Below are 24130 nucleotides of genomic sequence, written 5' to 3' on the forward strand. Positions count from 1 at the left end.
AAGTCCTTCCAACAGTATCTAATTTGACCTGAATCAGCAGCTATCTGCTCAAGCTTCTGGCTTCTGGACTTGGGAAGAATTCTTGGACAGCAGAGGGGAAAGGCTGGCTGGAATCCCAATCCATTCAGGCAAAAAGGCTGCCCAGGGCTTGAAGACCTTAAGGAAGGGAGAGTCTGGGAGGGTGTAGTTGGCCAAGTAGACGGTCTCCCCACCAGCCAGGTAGCCGGCCCAGAAGCCAAAAGTGCCAATTGTCATTATTGTGTGGTTGCAATGAGCAAGGAGAGCAAAATCCCTCCCTGGAGAGGACTCGCGCCCATCCCCAGAAAAATAAACATCCCCCCTGGAGGCATTGATGTTTTCCTTGCACCACTCCATCCCATTGCTGGTCACCACAAAGATGGGATTGGGGTACTTCTCTCTGAAATAGTTCATGGCTTTCTCCAAATATTCTCTGTCAGCCACCACACCTTTCCAGATCTTGGGCATCACATGGACATAATCCCCTCTGCGGACATGCACTCCAACGTATGTCACCTCCTGGCGCTGCCCCCATAGCTCCTGAAGATATTGATTGGCTTCTTCCTTGATGTGGTCATGGAAGGAGAACTGCTGAAGTATCTCTTGGCGGATATGGTGATAAAAGGTGTAAGAACATGGGTAGCCCGTCAGCTGGACGTACTTGCCTTTGATGTGTTTATAATCCTCTGACATCCAATCATGCAGACCAAAGTTCCTCCAGCGGATCTTTTTAGCCACTTCAGCATGGAGCACTGGTAAAGTGATTTGGAACATTGGTGAGAGGTACTGGTGCATGGCGGGACTGATGTAGGCTTGATGTCCATTCATCTTGGCTAAGGCGTAGAGGGTGGCATATTGCCCCATCTGGTTTCCCAAACGGCCAATGGAGTTCACTGTCCATATACCACTATCCATTGTCTTAGAGGATGACCTGGAAGAAGTGGTGTTATAGTATGACCGAGAAGAAGTGGTGGTGGTGGTGAGGGAAGCAGGAGGTCCCATCCCTGGGAAATTGGGTGCATTCTTGAAGCTGATCCTCCACTGCTGATATGGTATTTTTTCAGACAAGTACAAGAATGTAGAGAGGGACAGGAAGCCAAAGAAGTACAGGAAGAATAAGAGGGCAGGTTGGCTGAAGGAACATCTTTGGGGGAGATCCATAGCTGCACAATAGGAACACCTAAAGGAAGAGTAAAGTAAGATGAAAAGACAGGTAAGATCAACATGCAGAACACAACCACTGTTGTACATCAGCAGTGACTTAGATGGCACTGTGACCCTTTATGCCATACATGTCCATAACTTCAATGGAACTTACTCCCAGGTAAATGTGTATCAAGTTCCAGATTGAATTAATAAGCCTGAAAACCACTACACAAATGCCTAGAAAGACACTTAAAGTAAACCCACCCTTTGCACTTCGCAAATCCTTCTCCCATTTCCTCACATATGTAGTCTAACCGTGTTTTTGGAAATTTGTGCATTTTTACATCAACTCAGTCTCTAAACTCATTGTTGCTAATTTCTTGGAATTAGCATTGAAATTAAATTTCTGCCTAAGAATTCTAATTTATTTGCATAACTAAAGACATTCTTAACTGTAAATGCCAAAAAGGGAGGCCTCCTGTCTTCTCACTTCCTTGTTCTTAAGATAGTATTCTGCCACTTTTGACCACATTCAGGTATATGGCAACACAGTTCAATTCCCAGGAGTCACAATTTCCTAGATGTCCATCTAAGTTAAAGTCCTCTTCTTTGGTCTCTGAAGCAATGGGAGATTCATAAGGAGCCAGAAACTCTTTATGATTATCCCGGGATGTAACACTGTCATTGTTCTGTGAGCGATCATTTCCCCTGTTTCTTTTTCTTTCTCCATAATAGTCATTTCTACTTCTGTGATGTTGGCAGCTCCTGGAAATAAATGAAGAGATCCTCTCTGTTTCTGTAGGAACTGCTGCCTAATCCATAAATGTTTATTTGCTTCATAGTACCTTGATATCTGTTGCCTTTGTCCATGGAGTTTTCTTGGCAGGGATACTGGAGTGGCTTGCCGGTTCCTGCTCCAAGTCGATCACGTTTGATCAAAACTCTCCACTATGACCTGTCCATCTTGGGTGGCCCTGCACGGCATAGCTCATAGCTTCTCTAAGTTATTCAAGCCCCTTCGCCACGGGAAGGCAGTGATCCACGAAGGGGATCTATGAAGACTTACAACACCTTATAGAAATGACACCAAAGAAGGGTGTTCTTCTCATTATAGGGGATTGGAATGCTAAAGTAGGGAGTCAAGAGATAAAAGGAACTGGCAAGTTTGGCCTTGGAGTTCAAAACGAAGCAGGGCAAAGGCTAATAGAGTTCTGCCAAGAGAACAAGCTGGTCATCACAAACACTCTTTTCCAACAACACAAGAGACGACTCTACACATGGACATCACCAGATGGGCAGCATCAAAATCAGATTGATTATATTCTCTGCAGCCAAAGATGGAGAAGCTCTATACAGTCAGCAAAAACAAGACCCGGAGCTGACTGTGGCTCAGATCATCAGCTTCTTATAGCAAAATTCAAGCTTAAACTGAAGAAAGTAGGAAAAACCACTGGGCCGGTAAGATACAATCTAAGTCAAATCCCTTATGAGTACACAGTGGAAGTGAGGAACAGGTTTAAGGATTTAGATTTGGTGGACAGAGTGCCTGAAGAACTATGGATGGAGGCTCGTAACATTATACAGGAAGCAGCAACTAAAACCATCCTAATGAAACGGAAATGCAAGAAAGCAAAGTGGCTGTCCACCGAGGCCTTACAAATAGCGGGGGAGAGAAGACAGGCAAAATGTGAGGGAGACAGTGAAAGCTACAGGAAATTGAATGCAAATTTCCAAAAAATAGCAAGGAGAGACAAGAAGGCCTTCTTAAACGAGCAATGCAAAGAAATAGAGGGAAACAATAGAATGGGAAAAACCAGAGATCTGTTCAAGAAAATTGGAGATATGAAAGGAACATTTCGTACAAAGATTACCATAATAAAGGACAAAAGTGGAAAGGACCTAACAGAAGCAGAAGACATCAAGAAGAGGTGGCAAGAATACACAGAGGAATTATACCAGAAAGATATGGATGTCTCGTACACCTCAGGTAGTGTGGTTGCTGACCTTGAGCCAGACATCCTGGAGAGTGAGGTCAAATGGGCCTGTGGAGAATAGTTAAGAGCCTCGGACATAAGATCTCCAGGTTGATGGACTGTATGGGGTTGATGGAAGGGACTGGCAGAGGCCGAAACCAGGAAGAGGAGACGGTGGAAGAAGATTGGAAAATTTAAAGTCTATATAGGGAAATTTCGTAAAATTTAATGAGGGATAGAAAAATCTTGGAATGAAATTTTATGGCCTTAGTGGAAATGTTTTAAGAGGTTAAGTGTAATAGGTATATTAGTTTTAATGGGAAATAAGATTAAAAATATTTTAAGACAAAGGAATTGCTGAGATAACTTATAGAAGTGGAATACAAAAAGGGAGGTGAGAGGAGGTCAATGAAACAAGGGAATGAAAGATAGATTATGGTAAAGGTATGATGTGTGTTTTTAAATTGTTTTTGTTTTGTTTTGTTTAGTTTATTGCGTTTAGGTGTTAAGGTTGTGTTTTGTATTGTCTATATTGCATTGTTCCTTTTATTCCTTTTTTATTTTTATTTTTTTTGTAAGTTTTAAAAGTAATAAATATCATTTTTTAAAAAAAGAAAGTACTGCTAATAACAAGGCCAGTGGAAGTGATGATATTCCAGCTGAACTATTTAAAATTTTAAACGATGATGTTGTTAAGGTGCTACACTAAATATGCCAGCAAATTTGGAAAACTCAGCAGTGGCCAGAGGATTGGAGAAGATCAGCCTACATCCCAATCCCAAAGAAGGGCAGTGCCAAAGAATGCTCCAACTATCGCACAATTGCACTCATTTCACACGCTAGCAAGGTTATGCTTAAAATTCTACAAGGCAGGCTTAAGCAGTATGTGGACCGAGAACTCCCAGAAGTGCAAGCTGGATTTCGAAGGGGCAGAGGAACCAGAGACCAAATTGCAAACATGTGCTGGATTATGGAGAAAGCTAGAGAGTTCCAGAAAGACATCTACTTCTGCTTCATTGACTATGCAAAAGCCTTTGACTGTGTCGACCACAGCAAACTATGGCAAGTTCTTAAAGAAATGGGAGTGCCTGATCACCTCATCTGTCTCCTGAGAAATCTCTATGTGGGACAAGAAGCTACAGTTAGAACTGGATATGGAACAACTGACTGGTTCAAAATTGGGAAAGGAGTACGACAAGGCTATATATTGTCTCCCTGCTTATTTAACTTATATGCAGAATTCATCATGCGAAAGGCTGGGCTGGATGAATCCCAAGGCGGAATTAAGATCACCGGAAGAAATATCAGCAACCTCAGATATGCAGATGACACAACCTTGATGGCAGAAAGTGAGGAGGAATTAAAGAACCTTTTAATGAGGGTGAAAGAGGAGAGCGCAAAATATGGTCTGAAGCTCAACATCAAAAAAACGAAGATCATGGCCACTAGTCCCATCACCTCCTGGCAAATAGAAGGGGAAGAAATGGAGGCAGTGAGAGATTTTACTTTCTTGGGCTCCATGATCACTGCAGATGGTGACAGCAGTCACGAAATTAAAAGACGCCTGCTTCTTGGGAGAAAAGCAATGACAAACCTAGACAGCATCTTAAAAGGCAGAGACATCACCTTGCCAACAAAGGTCCGTATAGTTAAAGCCATGGTTTTCCCGGTAGTGATGTATGGAAGTGAGAGCTGGACCATGAAGAAGGCTGATCACAAAAGAATTGATGCTTTTGAATTATGGTGCTGGAGGAGACTCTTGAGAGTCCCATGGACTGCAAGAAGATCAAACGCATCCATTCTTAAGGAAATTAGCCCTGAGTGCTCACTGGAATGACAGATTGTGAAGCTGAGGCTCCAGTACTTTGGCCACCTCATGAGAAGAGAAGACTCCCTGGAAAAGACCCTGATGTTGGGAAAGATTGAGGGCACAAGGAGAAGGGGACGACAGAGGACGAGATGGCTGGACAGTGTTCTCGAAGCCACAAACATGAGTCTGACCAAACTGCGGGAGGCAGTGGAAGACAGGAGTGGCTGGCGTGCTCTAGTCCATGGGGTCACGAAGAGTCGGACACGACTAAACGACTAAACAAAACACCTTGATATCTGGTTCTATTCTACCTGTACATCCAGTTCCCAGCAAAGAATCCAACTTTCCCATGTTCTGTTGCTCGTGGTGGGGAGAAAGGAGTGACCTTTGCTGAAGAAAAACACCATACCATTCAGATGGGAGTTCCCACAAGGACTGTCCTTTAACTTTAAAGGAAGAAAGATCAAAATAAAAACAATTCAGGACAAAGAACAATTTCTGGAGAGATACCTGGAGGATTTGCAGAAAGGAACTGTAGAGGAGAAAGAACCACCTGATATAGCAAATCTATCATTTGGACTTTTACCACCACCATCGGAGGAAGAACAGAAGCTTGGAGCAGTTGGAGGAACAGGTACTTAAACACAAAATGTCTCTGCAACTTCTTAGTTGGAACTGTAATGGCTTGAACCTTCCTCGGAAAAGACGACAAGTTTTTCACATCTTGAAGAGAGAACAATTAGATATAATATGTTTGCAAGAAACCCATATTGCCAGGATACACAGGAAATTATTGATAAATAAAAGACTTGGTCAAGAATTTATCTCATCAGACAAAGTGAAAAAAAGAGGTGTGGTGATCTATGCAAAGGAAAAATTGGCCCCAAAATTGATATTTAAAGATGAACAAGGAAGATACCTGGCAATTGAAATACAAATCCAAGGAGAAAAGATTTTGATTGTTGGAGTATATGCCCCAAATGAAGGGAAGGCAGAATTCTTTAAGAAGTTGCATGAGACACTAGTTGACTTTATAGACTATAAAATCGTAATGATGGGAGATATGAATGGAGTTGTCTCAACAAACATGGATAAAGCACAGAGACAAGTGATCTCAAAAGAAGGGAGACTACCAAAGATCTTTTTTGAAATGACTGAAACTATGGACTTGATTGATATTTGGAGAACAAGGAATCCTCTAGAGAGAGAGGGAACTTTCTTTTCTGAGGCAAAAATGACATGGACAAGAATAGACCAAATTTGGATTTCTAGCAGTCTGGCGTCAAGAACAAAAAAAGTAGAAATATGCCCAAAAACTTGCTCCGACCATAATGCTGTGAAGATGGAGATGAAATTAACAACAACTGGATCCTTTAGATGGAGAATGAATGACACCCTTTTTAGAGATGAAGAGATTTACAAGAAGGCCCTTAAAACATTAAAAGACTATTTTGAGATTAACAGGAAAACAGATGTGGAGAAAAGAACAATTTGGGACGCAAGCAAAGCCGTGATGCGAGGTTTCCTAATCCAACAGAATTCTATAAAGAGGAAGAAACAAAACGAGAGGAAAGAAAAAATCCTAGAAAAAATAAAAGAAGGAGAGAAGAAATTGAGGTCCAAACCAAAGTCCCATGAGATTCTGAGAGAAATAAAGTTTTATCAGATGCAGTACATGGAGCTCATGAACCAACAAATAGAATGGAAGATAAAGCAAATGAGACAAAGAACTTTCGAATCAGCGGATAAATGTGGGAAACTTCTGTCATGGCAATTGAAAAAAAGGCAGAAAATGAACACTGTGACAAGTCTAGAAATGGATGGAAAAATTATCCACAAACCTAATGAAATAAACAATTGCTTTCAAAGTTTCTTTAAGAAATTGTATGCACAAGGGCCAATTAATGAACAAGAAATAGAAGAATTCATCAGAAAATATGGTTTACCAAAAATTCCAGAACAAAGTAAAAGGATCTTAAATGAGGAAATAACAGAACAAGAAATAGAGGGTGCCATCCAAAATATGAAATTGGGAAAATCACCAGGACCAGACGGCCTGACGGCTAAATACTACAAAATGCTGAAAGAATGGTTGATACAACCATTGAAGGAAGTTTGCAATGAAATTCTGAAGGGGAAAAAGGCACCTGAATCGTGGAAAGAGGCTTTCATCTCACTTATACCGAAAACAGAAACTGAGAAGAACCAGGTCAGAAACTACCGCCCTATATCCTTACTTAATGTGGATTACAAAATTTTTGCAGACATTTTGGCAAAAAGATTGAAAAGAGTGTTGATAGAGGAGATTCATAAGGACCAAACAGGCTTTCTCCCAGGGAGACATATGTCAGACAATGTGAGGAACATTATAGACATTTTGGAGTTGCTAGATGTTGACATTAATAGGAAGGCAGTTCTGATTTTTGTGGATGCGGAGAAAGCCTTTGACAATATCTGTTGGACTTTTATGAAAAAGAATCTCCAAGGGATGGGGGTAGGTCAAGGTTTTGAAAACGGTATAGGTGCAATATATTCCAAACAAAAGGCCAAGTTAATTGTAAACAATGTGGTAACAGAAGAAATACCCATAGAAAAAGGTACACGGCAGGGATGCCCAATATCCCCTTTGCTTTTTATATCAGTCCTGGAGGTCTTGTTAAACATGATTAGAAAGGACCAGTTGGTCAAAGGAGTTCAGGTCGGAGTTAGACATTACAAATTAAGAGCATTCGCAGATGATCTAGTATTGACCTTGCAACAGCCAGACACTAGTACTAAAAGAGTATTAGAATTAATTGAAATATTTGGTCGAGTAGCAGGTTTCAAATTGAACAAACAAAAAACGAAAGTGCTGGAAAAAAATTTAACAATGGAAGAAAGAGAGAGTTTTCAGAATGAAACAGGCTTGGAAATAACAAAAAGGGTAAAATACCTGGGGTTAAACTTAACATCCAAGAATGTGAACCTATTTAAGGATAATTATGAAAAAAGTTGGTCAGAGGTAAAGAAGGATCTGGAAATATGGTCAAGGTTGAAACTTTCCTTGTTAGGCCGAATTGCTACTATTAAGATGAATGTATTGCCTAGAATGCTGTTTTTATTCCAGACGTTGCAGATTCTGGACAAGATGGATTGTTTCAAGAAGTGGCAGAAAGACATATCAAAATTTGTCTGGCAGGGCAAAAAGCCCAGAATTAAATTTAAGATTTTAACTGATGCAAAGGATAGAGGGGGGTTTGCCCTGCCGGACTTAAGACTTTATTATGAATCGGCAGCTTTCTGCTGGTTGAAACACTGGCTACTTCTTGAGAACACTGACATTTTGGACCTGGAAGGGTACGACAATAGTTTTGGTTGGCATGCATACTTATGGTACGACAAGGTAAAGGTGTATAAAAGTTTTAAAAATCATATTGTAAGGAAAGCATTGTATAATGTTTGGATTAGATATAAAGATCTGCTGGAAAGTAAAACCCCTAGGTGGGTGTCACCAATGGAAGCTAGGGAAGTAAAAAAGCTTAATATGGACTCTAAATGGCCAAAATACCATGAGATTTTAGAATATGACGGTGAAAGGGTGAAACTTCAGAGTTATGAGACTAAAGCCTAAGGTCCGAGATTGGTTGCATTATCATCAGATAAATGAGACATTTAAACAGGACAGGAAAATAGGATTTCAGAAAGAGAGGTCAAAACTAGAGACAGAATTGTTGGAACCCAATACTAAGAACTTATCAAAAATGTATAACTTGCTGTTGAAATGGAATACTCAGGATGAAACGGTGAAATCAGCAATGATTAAATGGGCACAAGATATTGGTTATGATATTATGTTTGCTGACTGGGAACAGTTATGGACTACCGGTATCAAATTTACTGCATGTAATGCCTTAAAAGAAAATATTATGAAAATGATCTATCGGTGGTACATGACCCCAGTCAAGCTTGCAAAAATTTACCATTTGCCTAATAATAAGTGCTGGAAATGTAATGAGACTGAAGGCACCTTCTATCACCTTTGGTGGACCTGCCCAAAGGTTAAAGCTTTCTGGGAAATGATCTATAATGAAATTAAGAAGGTCCTTAAGTGGACTTTTCCTAAGAAACCAGAGGCTTTTCTCTTGGGCATGGTTGGCCAATTGGTGCCAAAGAAGGATAGGATTTTCTTTATGTACGCCACTACAGCAGCAAGAATTCTACTGGCAAAGTATTGGAAGATGCAAGAACTACCTACTCTGGAAGAATGGCAAACAAAGGTGATCGACTTTATGGGACTGGCCGAGATGACGGGCAGAATCCGTGACCAGGGGAAAGAGTCAGCGGAAGAGGACTGGAAGAAATTTAAAATATATCTTAAAAACAATTGTAAAATTGAGGAATGTTAAGATGTCAGGGGGTAAGAGGTAAAGAATTGCAGCAGTAATCAAAAAATATTAAAGGAAACTTTATGAAAGGGAATTAAGACAATGGACCTAAGGGTTGCTAAAGAACCATTAAACAAGGATGCAGAGATGGGGAGGTATGGGGAAGTCAAAAGAAAGAAGGGTATGAAATTACGATTTTGAAGCTATATTGTTTTATACTGTTTTTATTATCTGTCTGAAAAATGAATAAAAATTATTATAAAAAAAAAAGGAGTGACCTTTGCTTCTCCATCCCCTCCATTGTTCCATCTCTCCACCACCTAGTCTTGCTTCTTGCATGTGTCCTCCCCCCGCCTTGCACACACACACACACACACACAGTCAGCAAAAAGATCCCTCAGCATTGTTTCTCACCTGGTCACAGGGAAAAATTAACTTGGTGCTTGAAGTTGCAGCCAGTCTCCAGAGGTCTTCTGAGAAATGTGGGCAGGGCTCAAGAAAAAAGTACATCTGTTTTTATCTGCCTCTGTGTAGCAGTGCACCCCTCCTGGTAGGATTGCCCTATTTTCATTGGAGAAATGTTGGAGGGTATGGAGTTATCTGACCACCGAGCTGCCTGAAGGCAATCCTGGTCTCAGAGAAGAATTAAGCTGGCGCCAGTCTCAGAGGTGTTCTGAGAAATGTGGGCAGGACTCCTGAAAAAGTACACCTCGTTTTATCTGCCTCCCTGTAGCGTTGCACCTCTCCTGTGGGACTTGCCCTGCCTGAGTAAGAATAAGGAAGAGCCTTTTCCCATCTATTAAATATCTAGAGTTACCGTACTTAATTCCACATTTCAAGTTTCATTACCAATGACCTGCCAATTATTTTAACTGTTTACAATTATTTTTTTAAATAAATTCAGTATTTACTCCAGTCTTAAGAAATGATTAAAGTTAAACTGTATAAAATCTTGTAAAACCGATAAAAATGTTTAATAATAATAATAATAATAGAATAAAGAAGAGCCATAGATACCAAAAGGCTGGCATGCTAACCATATTTTTACAAGGAATTATTGCTTTTCTGCAGACCTGTCATAAAACCCATGCAGAAACTTTTGCAGATTTAGCAATCCTAAATGGCCATTTCCCACACCAGATACATGCATCCGACTTCAGAACTGCCCGGGGCTTCCTGGCCACTTGTTTTCCGCCTGCACTCGGAGCAACAATAATAATAAAAGTCCGCCTGTTAAAGCAGTGTATCTTACTAACTGAATACAGGATTTCTCTAATCACTTAGAATCGTCCCTTAAGGTGTCCATGGCCTTAATGCAGCGCTTTGAGTCTTCTGTAATTCCATGCAAGCTTGCAATGTGGCGACGGCTGAAGAATTCTGAATTCTGGGAAACACCCATTTTGTTTTGAAGAATAGCTCAAGTCTTAAGCTCGTGGTTTTGGAGAACAATATTAATATTAATAATATAATAATTTATTATTTGTACCCCGCCCATCTGGCTGGGTTTCCCCAGCCACTCTGGGCGGCTTCCTGCAAAGATTAAAAATACATTAAAATGTCACACATTAAAAACTTCCCTTCAGGTGTCTTCTAATTGTTAGGTAGTTGTTTATCTCTTTGACATCCACAGGGCAGGCGCCACTACTGAGAAGGCTCTCTTCCTGGTTCCCTGTAGCTTTGCTTCTTGCAATGAGGGAACCGCCAGAAGGATTTACAAAGCTTTACAATGCATGGAATATATCTTGTGAAATCTCCAGAAGCCAGAGACAGGGACCTGATGAAAGAGAGCATCCATCTCCTCTAGAGAGGGTAGATCATGGCCCATTTTTTTGGCAAGATGTAAGTGAGGTCCCTGATAAGGTTGCTAAGCAGCGGCCACGGGATACAGGAGCAAATGCATGGTGTTACTCAGAAAGAACAACTACAGCACCAGTCCACTTGCCCTTCTACTTTTAACTAATTAACTAAATTCAAATGGCTCGATTACATTTCTGCCTAGACTTGCTGAAGTAAGTGAAAAATTACAATGTAAGTAGAAAACAAGATAATCCTCTGAAATAATTTATTATTTATACTTTGCTCATCTGGCTGGGTTTCCTCAGCCACTCTGGGCGGCTCACAACAGAATATTAAAAATACGATAAAACATCAAATGTTAAAAACGTCCCTTAAATAGGGCTGCGTTAGTCAGATAGGTGTTTATTTCCGTGACATCTGATGGGACGGTGTTCCCATCACATCAGGGCGCCTGTGAATATGAAATAGTATAAAACACTTTGACAAATCTAAAATGATGTTACACAAAGCAGGATGGTGCAACAGATGGCTCTGATATAACTCAGTGTGTAGAGACAATATGCCATACAGAAGCATAGATCGCCCTCTGCCTGCAAAACCTGTTCCAGCAAGCTTGTCCCAGGAGACAGCCACACATGGGATTTGATGAATAAATTTTATATGTTGCTTTTTCTTGCTGAAGGCAACTCGAAGCAATTTTCAGCCAAACAAACATGTATGAGTTTTGCTCTGGTCCACAGTCAAAGTGTGTGTGAAAAAAGGGGTGGGAAGGTGAGTCTGGCATGTGTCTGGATCATGATCTGCTCTAGTTGCAAGGACAAAGTTGCGCAGAAATGTCCTATTGTGTGTAAGCACAAACTGCCAGCAAGCAAAACAAGTGCTAGACAAGTTGATTTTAAAACGGCAAACTGGTTTTACAAACTTGCAAAACTCTTATTGGAACTTTTGCAATTCCCCACTATATTTGAGGAAGTGATCTGGGTGCTTGTTCAGCTTCAACTAATGCTTACAAGTTGTACCATATTGTGATGGGATGATGAGCTGCTTGTGCGTAAAAGCTTAGTCCCTCAGAGTTTGCTCAGCTTAGCAAGACTCTGTCTTTAGCGGAGCCCTTAAGCGTGGCTCCTTCAATCGCTGGCAGAATCCGACAGTGGGCGTTTACGGAATCTACTCCAGCATAAAAGCTCCTTGACGGAAACGCGTCGTCTGGATTCTCGGCGCGACAGTTTCCGGCGAGGAGTGGGTGTACCTATGGGAGGACCTGAGACTTCTCCGCTGTTATCGCTGGAAGACTCCCTGAGCCATTCCTTCGTTTCTCTCTCTCTCTGATCTCCCACTCTCCCCCTGCTGGTGCCTTCCTCCGCTGCTGAGTCTCTCCTGACTTCTGAGAGACCCTCCACCTCCTGCCTTTCCGATGGCAGTTCCCTGACACATATTTTGCACACCATGTTTTGCACAGATCAGCAGGATGACTCATAAAACGAAGGGATGCTGCTGACCTGTGTTTCAGAGAATTATCTTGTTTTCTGCTTACTCCGTATTTTTTTTTGTTTATTTCAACAAGTCTACACATAAATGTAATCGAGTCGTTTCCATTTAATTAAAATTGATTAAATTAAATTGATTAAATTAATTAAAATTAAAATTAATTTAAATCCAATTAATTAATTTAAATTTCGCCAATGAAAATAGGGGCACCTTTCGATCGGCAAGCCCTAGGCGCTGAGGCTTTAACCCACAGCGCCACCTGCGTCCCTTTGTACATTTTAACTTTAACCATTTCTTAAAAGACTGGAGTATATTCTTAATTTATTTAAAAGATAATTGTAAACAGTTAAAATCATAGGCAGGGATGTAATGACACTTGAAATGTGGAATTAAGTATGGTAAAGGTAAAGGTACCCCTGACCATTAGGGCCAGTCGTGGCTGACTCTGGGGTTACGGTGCTCATCTCGCTTTTTTTGGCCGCGGGAGCCGGGGTACAGCTTCTGGGTCATGTGGCGAACATGACTAAGCTGCTTCTGGCGAACCAGAGCAGCGCATGGAAACGCTGTTTACCTTCCCACCAGAGCGGTACCTATTTATCTACTTGCACTTTGACGTGCTTTCAAACTGCTAGGTTGGCAGGAGCAGGGACCAAGCAACAGGAGCTCACCCTGTCGCGGGGATTTGAACCGCCAACCTTCTGATTGGCAAGTCCTAGGCTCTGTGGTTTAACCCACAGCGCCACCCATGTCCAAGTACGGTAACCACAGATATTTAATAGATGGGTAAAGGCTCTTCCTTATTTTTACTCAGGCAGGGCAAGTCCCACAGGAGGGGTACAATGCTACATGGGGACAGATAAAACCAGATGTACCAGATGTGAGTCCTGCCCACATTTCTCAGAACACCCCGAGAGCCTGGCTGCAACTTAGAGCTCCAGCTAAATTTCTCCTGAGACCAGGTGAGAAGCAGTCCTTTGGGATCTCTTTGCTGACTCCCTCTCCCCCCCCCCCCCCCGTGTGTGCATGGCGGGCGGGGGGGGGGCAAAACGCATGCAAGAAGCAAGACTAGGTGGTGGAGAGATGGAACAATGGAGGGGATGGAGAAGCAAAGGTCCCTCCCCTCTCCCCACCATGAGCAACAGAACATGGGAAAGTTGGATTCTTTGCTGGGAACTGGATGGACAGGTAGACTAGAACCAGATATCAAGGTACTATGAAGCAAATAAGCATTGTGGATTAGGCAGCAGTTCCTACAGAAAATGAGAGGATCTCTTCATTTATTTCCAGGAATTGCCAACATCACAGAAGTAGAAATGATCATGATGTAGAAAGAGAAAGAAACAGGGGTAATGATTGCACAAAGAACAATTTTATTAAATTTTAATTTTATTTAAAATATTTATCGGTTTTGCAAGATTTTATACAGTTTAACTTTAACCATTTCTTAAAAGACTGGAGTAAATACTTAATTTATTTTTTAAAAATAATTGTAAACATTTAAAACCATTGACACTTGAAATGTGGAATTAAGTACAGTAACTCTAGATATTTAATAGTTGGGTAAAGGCTCTTCCTCCTGGGGCACCGTACCTGGAGGGGCGCACTGCTACATGGAGGCAGATATAACAAGCTTTACTACTTTCCTGAGTCCTGCCCACATTTCTCAGTATACCCCTGGAGCCTGGCTGCAACTTAGAGCTCTGGCTTAATTCTTCCCTGAGACCAGGTGTGAAGCAATGCTGCGGGATCTCTTTGCTGACTCTCTCTCTCTCTCTCTCTCTCTCTCTCTCTCTCTCTCTCTCTGTGTGTGTGTGTATCTGTGTGTGTTTGAGGGCATGAGAGAGAAGGTAAAACACGTGCAAGAAGCAAGACTAGTTGTAGGGCACACCTTGTTCCCTACAGGTGAGCAGGATGACTCTCCTGATATGCATATCACATAAAATGAAGTGATGCCGCTGACCTGTGTTTCAGAGGATTATCATGTTTTCTGCTTACATTGTTATTTTTTGTTTATTTCAACAAGTCTAGTAATTGAGTCATATGAATTTAGTTAATTAGTTAAAAGTAGAAGAGCAAGTGGACTGGTGCAGTAGTTGTTCTTTCTGAGTAACACCATGCATTTGCTCCTGATTGCTAAATTATTATCTGCAAAAGTTTCTGCACGGGTTTCATGACAGGTCTGCAGAAAAACAGTAATTCCTTGTAAAAATATGGTTAGCATGCCAGCCTTTTGGTACCTCTCTTTCTTATTCATCATCATCATCATCATCATTTAACATTTTTAATTGGTTTTACAAGATTTTGTACATTTTAAAGGTAAAGGTAAAGGTACCCCTGCCCGTACGGGCCAGTCTTGACAGACTCTGGGGTTGTGCGCCCATCTCACTTAAGAGGCCAGGGGCCAGCGCTGTCCGGAGACACTTCCGGGTCACGTGGCCAGCGTGACATCGCTGCTCTGGCCAGAGCCAGAGCCAGAGCCAGAGCCAGAGCCGCACACGGAAACGCCGTTTACCTTCCCGCTGGTAAGCGGTCCCTATTTATCTACTTGCACCCGGAGGTGCTTTCGAACTGCTAGGTTGGCAGGCGCTGGGACCGAGCAGCGGGAGCGCACCCCGCCGCAGGGATTCGAACCGCCGACCTTTCGATCGGCAAGCCCTAGGCGCTGAGGCTTTAACCCACAGCGCCACCTGCGTCCCTTTGTACATTTTAACTTTAACCATTTCTTAAAAGACTGGAGTATCTTCTTAATTTATTTAAAAGATAATTGTAAACAGTTAAAATCATAGGCAGGGATGTAATGACACTTGAAATGTGGAATTAAGTATGGTAAAGGTAAAGGTACCCCTGACCATTAGGGCCAGTCGTGGCTGACTCTGGGGTTACGGTGCTCATCTCGCTTTTTTTGGCCGCGGGAGCCGGGGTACAGCTTCTGGGTCATGTGGCGAACATGACTAAGCTGCTTCTGGCGAACCAGAGCAGCGCATGGAAACGCTGTTTACCTTCCCACCAGAGCGGTACCTATTTATCTACTTGCACTTTGACGTGCTTTCAAACTGCTAGGTTGGCAGGAGCAGGGACCAAGCAACAGGAGCTCACCCTGTCGCGGGGATTTGAACCGCCAACCTTCTGATTGGCAAGTCCTAGGCTCTGTGGTTTAACCCACAGCGCCACCCATGTCCAAGTACGGTAACCACAGATATTTAATAGATGGGTAAAGGCTCTTCCTTATTTTTACTCAGGCAGGGCAAGTCCCACAGGAGGGGTACAATGCTACACGGGGACAGATAAAACCAGATGTACCAGATGTGAGTCCTGCCCACATTTCTCAGAACACCCCGAGAGCCTGGCTGCAACTTAGAGCTCCAGCTAAATTTCTCCTGAGACCAGGTGAGAAGCAGTCCTTTGGGATCTCTTTGCTGACTCCCTCTCCCCCCCCCCCCCCGTGTGTGCATGGCGGGCGGGGGGGGGGCAAAACGCATGCAAGAAGCAAGACTAGGTGGTGGAGAGATGGAACAATGGAGGGGATGGAGAAGCAAAGGTCCCTCCCCTCTCCCCACCATGAGCAACAGAACATGGGAAAGTTGGATTCTTTGCTGGGAACTGGATGGACAGGTAGACTAGAACCAGATATCAAGGTACTATGAAGCAAATAAGCATTGTGGATTAGGCAGCAGTTCCTACAGAAAATGAGAGGATCTCTTCATTTATTTCCAGGAATTGCCAACATCACAGAAGTAGAAATGATCATGATGTAGAAAGAGAAAGAAACAGGGGTAATGATTGCACAAAGAACAATTTTATTAAATTTTAATTTTATTTAAAATATTTATCGGTTTTGCAAGATTTTATACAGTTTAACTTTAACCATTTCTTAAAAGACTGGAGTAAATACTTAATTTATTTTTTAAAAATAATTGTAAACATTTAAAACCATTGACACTTGAAATGTGGAATTAAGTACAGTAACTCTAGATATTTAATAGATGGGTAAAGGCTCTTCCTTATTCTTACTAAGGCACAGCAAGTCCCACAGGAGGGGTGCAACTCTACAGGGAGGCAGATAAAACCAGATTCACATTTTTCTGGAGTCCTGCCCACATTTCTCAGAACACCCTTGGAGACTGGTTGCAACTTAGAGCTCCAGGTCAATTCTTCCTTGAGACCAGGTGAGAAGCATTGCTGGGGTATCTATCTCTTTGCTCTCTCTCTCTCTCTCTCTCCCTCTCTCTCTCTCTCTCTCTCTCTCTCTCGGTGTGGGTGTCTGCATGGGGGGGGAAACATATGCAAAAAGCAAGACTATGTGGTGGAGAGATGGAACAGTGGAGGGGATGGAGAAGCAAAGGTCACTCCTTTCTCCCCACCATGAGCAACAGAACATGGGAAAATTGAATTCTTTGCTGGGAACTGGATGAACAGGTAGAATAGAACCAGATATCAAGGTGCTATGAAGCAAACAAACATTTGTGGATTACGCAGCAGTTTCTACAGAAAGAGAGAGGATCTCTTCATTTATTTCCAGGAACTGCCAACATCACAAAAGTGGAAATGACTGTTATGGAGAAAGAAAAAGAAACAGGGGAAATGATTGCTCCAAGAACAATGACAGTGTTATATCCTGGGATAATCATAAAGGGTATCTGGCTCCTTATAAATATCCCATTGCTTCAGAGACCAAAGAAGAGGACTTTAACTTAGATGGACATCTAGGAAATTGTGACTCCTGGGAATTGAACTGTGTTGCCATATACCTGAATGTGGTCAAAAGTGGCAGAATACTATCTTAAGAACAAAGAAGGGAGAAGACAGGAGGCCTCCCTTCTTGGCATTTACATGTCTTTGGTTATGCAAATACATTAAAAAAATTTAGACCGAAAGACTAATTTCAAGTAATTAGCAACAATTAATTTAGAGACAAAGCTGATGTAAAAATGCACAAATTTCCAGAAACAAGGTTAGACTACATAAGTGAAGAAAAGGATTTGCATAGTGCAAAGGCTGGCTTTACTTGAAGTATCCTTCTAGGCATTTGTATAGTGGCTTTTAGGCTTATAAATTTAAAATTGAACTTGATATATATTATGGACATGTATAGCATAAAGGGTCACAGTGCCATCTATGTCACTGCTGATGTACAACAGTGGTTGTGTTCTGCATGTTGATATTACCTGTCTTTTCACCCTACTTGGCTCTTCCTTTAGGTGTTCCTATTGTGCAGGTATGGATCTCTCACAAAGATGTTCCTTCAGCCAACCTGTCCTCTTATTTTTCCTCTGCTTCTTTGGCCTCCTGTCCCTCTCTACATTCTTGTACGTGTCTGAAAAAATACCATATCAGCAGTGGAGGATCAGCTTCAAGAATGCACCCAATTTCCCAGGCATGGGACCTCCTGCTTCCCTCACCACCACCACCACTTCTTCTCGGTCATACTATAACACCACTTCTTCCAGGTCATCTTCTAAGACAATGGATAGTGGTATATGGACGGTGAACTCCATTGGCCGTTTGGGAAACCAGATGGGGGAATATGCCACCCTCTATGCCTTAGCCAAGATGAATGGACATCAAGCCTACATCTATCCCGCCATGCACCAGCCCCTGTCTCTAACTCACTCTGACTCCTCTATCTCCCCCCTCCCCAAAGAACCAACCAAACTAACTGTTTAAACCTCTGGCTGAGCCTCCAAATCAGGTAGGCTCCACTTCCGGGCTTTCTTATTGGTCAACCTATTAACCCTTTCTCTCTCTCAATACAAATGTATCCCCAAAGAATGGGCAAACGCCACAGCCACAATCCATCAAAAGTGGGTGAGTTAAATATTCGTTCACATCTTTTAAAAACTATAGTCCAGCCCCCAACAATGTACAGGGACAGTGAACTGGCCCCCTGTTCAAAAACTTTGAGGATCCCTGGTTTATTATGTTCTATGCTTTAAACTTTCCTGCGGTCTATAGAAGCAGGATGGTGTAGGTGTGTGTTTGTGTGTATGTATAAATAGATGAGTGAATATATGGACTTCTTTCTTTTTTTGCTTAATTTGCATACAGAAAACACCCGAGCAGGAAGCCATGAGGAGTTCTGAAGTCCAATCGCACATTATGATCTGCATGGGTTTCATGATGAGTCTGTACAGAAGTCAAACTTGTAAAAATTATGTTAACAGCAGTCAGTGTAAAGCAGTTACCCATGGCCCTTCCTTATACTATTGCAGTATCCAGGGAGCGCGACTCCCAATCCCACATACAGGCAGAGAAAACAAAGCTTGACTTTTCCTGAATTCTGACCAGATAGAATACCTTTGGAGAGTCACTGCAGGTTAGTTCTCCAATTTAATCCTTCAATTATCAGCAGCTGAGGGATAGTGCTGGGTGATAATGGAGAGAATGGAGTGTTGTTTGGCAGGTTAAGCTGAGAAACAGAGACATCACATTTCCATCCAATAAATTGCACCCCCAGCCATTGCAGTTGTTCCTCCTAGCCTGTAAGGCTGGAATTCTAAATACGTTTTGTTCTAGGGGGCTACATATTAACTATAGTGGAACATCTACTTACGACCATAATCTGTTCCGGAGGTCAGGTCATAACTAGAAACGTACATAAGTAGAGGCGCACTTTTCCATAGAAAGTAATGGAAAAGTGAATTGATCCGTTCTAGACGATGTAAAACACCCCCTAAAACGGCAGTTGGGGGTGGGGCAAGGGTCAGTAAAGGGCTGATTCACTTCGGCCAGGGTCACTTTTTTTCTTGCCAGGCCAGGTTCTTCTCTGGACTTCCTCAGATTAGTTCCTCAGTGGGGTTTGGGGCTGCAGTGCGCCCTGCTGTGCCCCTTGCAGGCAGCACCTCTTCCAAAGCTTTGTGGGTAGGATGGGGGCCCTCTCCCCGGCAGCAGAGGCCTCAGCGCTGCTCCGCAGCCAGCCGGGTGAGCTCTGGGCTGTTGGCAAGGCCTCTGCTCGTATCTAGAGGAAAGTTCATAAGTCGAAGCACCGACTGAAGGTCGTAACTGGAATTGTACATAAGTAGAGCTGTACATAAGTCGAGGTTCCACTGTAGATATGAATTAATAATGCCCTGTAAGTAGGATGGCTAAATGAGTAGGAAGAAAGAGGGAACGTGCGGAACTCAGTCTAAATTATTTTACTTTTTGTTGTTTTCTGGTACATGCATGCCATGATGACTACACCATTTTATGAATTAGACCCTCTGTTAGACAGGGGCATCGACTTACCCCCGCATTGAGAGGGCCTGGCATCACATGACCCATCCTGGCCCCGCCTGGCATGTCAACGCTCCCCCTGTGGTGATGGGGGGCCTCCCACCCAATGGGCCAGAGCTCACCCATCAGCAACGGGCAGCACAGAGGATGAAAATCACCCTCTGCATGTCCCTGTGATGGCCTGGGACTCAGGCTCGGATTCGGAGCCAGGGGAGTCTCAGTCTGCACCGTATCCTTTGCCTCAGGCATCATCTGAACCAAGTCTGGGGCCTGACCCTGAAGAGTTCCAGTCTGCACAGGTTCCCCTGCAACAAACACCAGCTGGGCCAAGTCAGGGGCCTGAGCCTGTCCTGGCTCCAGATGCGGGGATTACCTCATTGCCTTCAGCTAGGCCATCACTTAAAGCTGCTCCACTACCAGATGGGTCAGAGGAGGCTGAGGCAGCCCCTGGGTCTAGTAACCCACCAACATCTCCTGAGCTGCAGAGACTAAGGTCTGAGAGAAGGAGAGACCTGAGTACTCGCAGGAGGAGTGCTCGCCTTTGGGCAAAACAGGGAGGTGAGTCGCCGGGAGATCAGGACCGGCCGTTACTCTGACAAAGATAAAAGGCTGTCGGACCCTGCCCCAGGTTGTGGGAGCAACATGCCAGATCCTGCCTGAGATGCTGTACCTGTCCTTGCCTGGTTTCCTGCCTCGTGTCCTGCCTTGGCCCTGTCGGACTGATGCCTAGTGGAACCTTCAGATTCTGGACCGCTCCTGGACCACGCTTCACAGGTTACCCCCGGGCTGAGCACAGTCCCACCCCCACCCAACATGCCAGCACTTGCCTGGGGGTGGCAGGGGATGGGGAACCTCTCAATGAGGGGGGACAAGTCAGCGCCCCTGTCTGCCTCTAACAGGAGCAGAGAGGGTCAGATCAGTAAAATGGTGTAGTTGCCAAAAGAAACTTTGACTTCAAATAGAACAAAGATGTAAGTTTCATTGAAGTCAATAGGATTTGCTTCCACATAAACATGTATCATATGAAGTGTGGCAACGCAGTCCAAGTCATCACTGACATATATCAGTGGTTGTGATCTGTGTGTAGATACCACCTGTCTTTTCACTCCACTTTGCTCTTCTTTTAGGTGTTCCTATTGTGCAGCTATGCATCTCCCACAAAGATGTTCCTTCAGCCAACCTGCCCTCTTATTCTTCCTCTACTTTTTCGGTCTCCTGTCCCTCTCTGCATTCTTTCACTTATATGACAAGATGCCATATCAGCTGTGGAGGATCATCTTCAAGAATGCATCCAATTTCCCAGAGTTATCCTGTAAGATAACAGATAGTGGCATATGGACAGTGAAATCTGATGGCCGTTTGGGAAACCAGATGGGGGAATATGCCACCCTCTATGCCTTAGCCAAGATGAATGGACATCAAGCCTGTATTTATCCCGCCATGCACCAGTACCTCTCACCAGTGTTCCGAATCACTTTGCCTGTGATCAATGCTGAATTGGACAAAAAGATCCAGTGGAAGGACTTTGGTCTGCATGACTGGATGTCAGAGAGTTATAAACACATCAAAGGCAAGTACGTCCGGCTGACGGGCTACCCATGTTCTTACACCTTTTATCACCATATCCGCCAAGAGATACTTCAGCAGTTCTCCTTCCATGACCACATCAAGGAAGAAGCCAATCAATATCTTCAGGAGCTACGGGGGCAGCGCCAGGAGGTGACATATGTTGGAGTGCATGTCCGCAGAGGGGATTATGTCCATGTGATGCCCAAGATCTGGAAAGGTGTGGTGGCTGACAAAGGCTATTTGGAGAAAGCCATGAACTATTTCAGAGAGAAGTACCCCAATCCCATCTTTGTGGTGACCAGCAATGGGATGGAGTGGTGCAAGGAAAACATCAATGCCTCCAGGGGGGATGTTTATTTTTCTGGGGATGGGCGCGAGTCCTCTCCAGGGAGGGATTTTGCTCTCCTTGCTCATTGCAACCACACAATAATGACAATTGGCACTTTTGGCTTCTGGGCCGGCTACCTGGCTGGTGGGGAGACCATCTACTTGGCCAACTACACCCTCCCAGACTCTCCCTTCCTTAAGGTCTTCAAGCCCTGGGCAGCCTTTTTGCCTGAATGGATTGGGATTCCAGCGGACCTTTCCAATCTGCTGTCCAAGAACCCAGTCAAGTCCAGAAGACAGAAACTTGAGGAGGCAATTTTTGAATCATGTCTAATGTTAATAATAATAATAATAATAATAATAATAATTTATTATTTATACCCTGCCCATCTGGCTAAGTTTACCCAGCCCCTCTGGGCGGCTGTTGGAAGGACTTGTCTGGGCACTGATTCCACAAAGCATGTATGTGAGTGGTCACCAGCACCCCTGACAGGGGGCTCAAAGACCTAGCTTGGTCAAACACATTGATTCCACCTCTTTTAGACCTCACTTTGCAGTATGGTGAAGAGGTTGGGACATAACCATATTCTGGGCCCTTCCACCACTAAGCACTTAGCAGCAATATGTACACAGGCATTATTTCCCCCCTCACTGGTTTCACTGTAGAACTTTTTCTTGCCCCCCTATTCCAGATGTAGATCTTCACTCACTCCTTCTTCCAGGTAATTTTCCAGGTATTTTTGAGGAAGTGATTTGTGGGCTTGTTGAGCTTCAACTAATGCACACATGTCCTTACAAGTTGTATCATGTTTCGCACACCATGTTCCCTACAGGTGAGCAGGATGACTCTCCTGATATGCATATCACATAAAATGAAGTGACACCGCTGACCTGTGTTTCAGAGGATTATCTTGTTTTCTACTTGCATTGTAATTTTTCGCTTGTTTTAACAAGTCTAGTAATTGAGTCATTAGAATTTAGTTAATTAATTAAAAGTAGAAGAGCAAATGGACTGGTGCAGTAGTTGTTCTTTCTGAGTAACACCATGCATTTGCTCCTGTATCCTCTTGCCGCTGCTTAGCAGCCTTATCAGGGACCTCACTTACATCTTGCCAAAAAAATGGGCCAAAAAAATAGGGGAGATGGATGCTCCCTTTCACCAGGTCCCTGTCTCTGGCTTCTGGAGATTTCGCTAGATATATTCCATGCATTGTGAAGCTTCAGTCTCCCAAACCACGAGCTTAAGACTTGAGCTATTTTTCCAAACAAAATGGGTGTTTCCCAGAATTCAGAATTCTTCAGCCGTTGCCACATTTCAAGTTTGCATGGAATTACAGGAGACTCAAAGCGCTGTATTAAGGCCTTGGACACCTTAAGGAACGATTCTAAGTAATTAGAGAAATCCTGCATTCAGTTAGTAAGATACACTGCTTTAACAGGCGGACTTTTATTATTATTGTTGCTTCAAGTTCAGGCAGAAAACAAGTGGCCAGGAAGCCTCAGGCTGCTCTTACATCTGATGCATGTATCTGGTATGGAAAATGGCCAAGAAACCTGCCCAAGTCCAGAAGCCAGAAGCTTGAGCAGATAGTTGCTGATTCAGGTCAAATTAGATACTGTTGAAAGGACTTGTCTGGGCACTGATTCCACATCAGCATACAAAGTGAGCCCACAAAGGAGCATATTTTTAATGATGTGGCTATTTAGCCTGGACTATGTTAGCATACATTTTCTGATGTCTTCTCAAATGGAGGTTGGATCCTTAGGAGCACTGCTTGGGTGAATGAGATTGAGTCTCATTTTAAATATTAGAAGTACAGAACCAGGGAGTATCTGATTCCTGCCTCCAAGGCCTACTTCTCCAGAAAACCTGTTTTCTCCAAGAGCACCTTGATCTAAATATTATGTGATGACTGAATATTATGAAACTTGGGCAGACAAGCTAGGTGACCCACTAACAAAGCACCGAAATGCATGGGCAGTTGGGAAAGAAATTTTAATACTCAAAAAAGCTAAAGAAAAATACAGAAGTAAGCTCATTGTCGACTGTATATTATAAAATATTAACATCTATTCTTACCAAATAAAGTCATTTTAACCATATAGAATAATACCAAGCGGGTTTCATAAAAGGTAGAGTACTAAATATGAACATGAGACAACCAATCAGTGTTATCAAGAATATTAAGAACAGAGGACTCAGGGGACATGACTTCCAGAAACCAAAGGGACAATCAGGTGAGGGAAAGCCCTTGTTTAGAAGTCTGGCGAAAGAAAAGGCATTTAATACACACGGATAAAATGCTTCGCCATGCCACGTGGCTTGCGGGCATGACACAAGCACACCGCACAGCGTGCATGACATTGAGCGGTTGAGTGGCAAGTATGCACAGTTGCTGTGGAATTTTGAGGGGGCCCAGCACCCT

At 43.1% G+C, this 24130-nt stretch overlaps 2 pseudogenes across 2 annotated transcripts; one reads left to right on the forward strand and one right to left on the reverse strand.

Moving 5' to 3' along the window:
- Window positions 1–1179, reverse strand: LOC307200451 (galactoside alpha-(1,2)-fucosyltransferase 2 pseudogene; annotated as a pseudogene). Its single transcript has one exon. The product of its transcript is annotated as a galactoside alpha-(1,2)-fucosyltransferase 2 pseudogene (transcript).
- A 16793-nt stretch (window positions 1180–17972) lies between these two features.
- Window positions 17973–22402, forward strand: LOC307200452 (galactoside alpha-(1,2)-fucosyltransferase 2 pseudogene; annotated as a pseudogene). Its single transcript has 3 exons — window positions 17973–18188; window positions 21258–22016; window positions 22397–22402. The product of its transcript is annotated as a galactoside alpha-(1,2)-fucosyltransferase 2 pseudogene (transcript).
- Window positions 22403–24130: the final 1728 nt, after the last annotated feature.

The sequence above is a fragment of the Podarcis cretensis genome (assembly GCF_951804945.1).
Source record: "Podarcis cretensis genome assembly, chromosome: 13".
Classification (NCBI taxonomy): Eukaryota; Metazoa; Chordata; class Lepidosauria; order Squamata; family Lacertidae; genus Podarcis; species Podarcis cretensis.